Source organism: Pygoscelis adeliae, unplaced genomic scaffold (genome assembly GCF_000699105.1).
Source record: "Pygoscelis adeliae isolate BGI_AS28 unplaced genomic scaffold, ASM69910v1 Scaffold349, whole genome shotgun sequence".
In the NCBI taxonomy this organism is placed as follows: Eukaryota; Metazoa; Chordata; class Aves; order Sphenisciformes; family Spheniscidae; genus Pygoscelis; species Pygoscelis adeliae.
In genome coordinates this window covers 499,981-501,965 of record NW_008825608.1, presented here as the reverse complement: position 1 = coordinate 501,965, position 1,985 = coordinate 499,981, and positions in this window count along the sequence as shown.

Genomic DNA, 1,985 nt, shown 5'->3' with positions numbered 1-1,985 from the left:
GGCCGGGCCGGGGGCCTCCATCACCCCTGCCCCGCGCCTCCCCTTCCCTCCTGGAAATCTCTTGGGCGGCAGCGTCCCTGTGCACACCTGCCCGGCGCTCCGGGGAGCCCTAACCGAGGTTAACGGGGCCCCAAAAATCAGGACAGAAACCCTCCCGGCTTCCTTACGTGGCTTTGTCCGCCCATCTTCTGTCCATCTTCTCTATTTAGCTCACAAGGTATTTTCGTGCCGGGGTACTGATTTCTAACGGCCGAGGCAAAAGAGGCCTTTGGAGCTATTGTAATAAATAACAAGGAGAATAATTATGAGTAAAATGAGAAGAAGTCGGGTCACATTCAAGCGAGCAGATAAATCCACATCGGGTTGTTTAAACAACCTCGCCGCCGAGACCAGCACACTCATAAACAAACAGTACGCATGAAATAAATTTCCAGCTCTCCCCCCTCCCCCCAAAGCACACACCTTGACTTTTTTTTTTTCTTTAAAATAAAACAAACCGCATTCATAATTGTAAATATTTATCCCCACTATCCCCATCTCCGAGCAGGTTAGGTTCAGTGCAGTACAGACCTGGTGTTATTTCCCAGCATACGGAATGACCCTCGATAACTTAAGGGTTTATATACCTTGTGAAATACCTGCCCCGAGGCTGCTTATGCGAGCAAGCCGCAGCCGGGCAGGCACGGCCGGCCTGAGGGCCACGCATCAGAAACTCATCCCGGGAGCAGGCCTACAGCCCCCAGGTTCATTAAAAAAAAAAAAAAAAGAATTATCGTTTATGGAAAACGCTCCTGTTGTAAGATTTTGATGCTGCCCTGTAAGAAAGGAAGGACGAGCTTCACCATCCGGCTGCGCTCACAGACAACGATTCAAAATCGTTGCAAAGCAAATCCTGTAGCTAAAAGCACCTCAGTCGGTATTTTTTAAATTGTGACTCTTACGGTGCCCGAAGTTGGCTGTTTTCGTGTGCTCTTGCAGAGCACCTAAACCCGCACTCCTAGTTTGCATCAATCTGTCCGGCAGACACAACGCTGAGCAAGTCACACGACCGCCCTTTCCTAAACGGCTTCGTTTCAGAGTGGAAGTTCTGCAAAGGACGCGGGGCTCTGGGGAGGAACTGGGCGGACAGGCTGCAGGCCCCGAATTTGATACACCTTTTTTCCCAGCTACCAGAAGGGAATCTCCTGTCTCTGCAAGAATGTTCCTTATTTAATGAGTGGGGTCTTTCGCTTGCCTCAGGGACAGACTTTATGTAACTGTTAGAAACACGGACTATTTCTAGAGTTACCTATTTTAAAGTAATTTTATACGAATGTGTGTAACTAGTTTCAGAAACTGTCGATACACCTATCCCATTCAGAGGCCCTCCTAATCTTCATTTTATATAAAAGCGGAACGCATCTTTAAAGGCTTCTTTTGCTTATTTTTACACTTCAGATATCTTGAGAGATGTCTCTATTTCGGTCGGGCGGCTCAGAAAAGGATGACCGTTCCACCAGTACAAATTTCGCTACGAAGAAGGAAACAAGTTCACCCGGTGAATTAAAATTCTTCACGGGGGCAGGAGGACTTTTGCTGCGCTGATTAATCACCGTTTTGACGGGAAGAAGAGTTCTGCGGAATTTTCCCCGTCACCGACCCCTCGGTTAAGTTCTCGTAGTAGTCTCCTAACTCGAACAACCGCCGCGCGAAAAACGATCGAATCAAAACTCTTCGTCTCCTGGATCCCCCGGGAAACATCCCAGCCGGGAAACGATTCTCGCGTAAAAAGGGCGGCAAACGAACCCCCCCGCTTGCGAGCCTGGCCGCTGGGATCAAAAATCAAAGCGCTGAAAGGCTGCGGCAGGCAAACAGCGCACGGCTCCCGTTTAAGACTCGGGACCTCCGAAGGGCTTCCTCGCAAGCGCAAGGGCAGAGCTAAGAGCTGTCAAATCGAAGCCCCGGCTTGCCCGGGGGCGGGAGGGTCCCCGCTGGCCGAGCCCAGC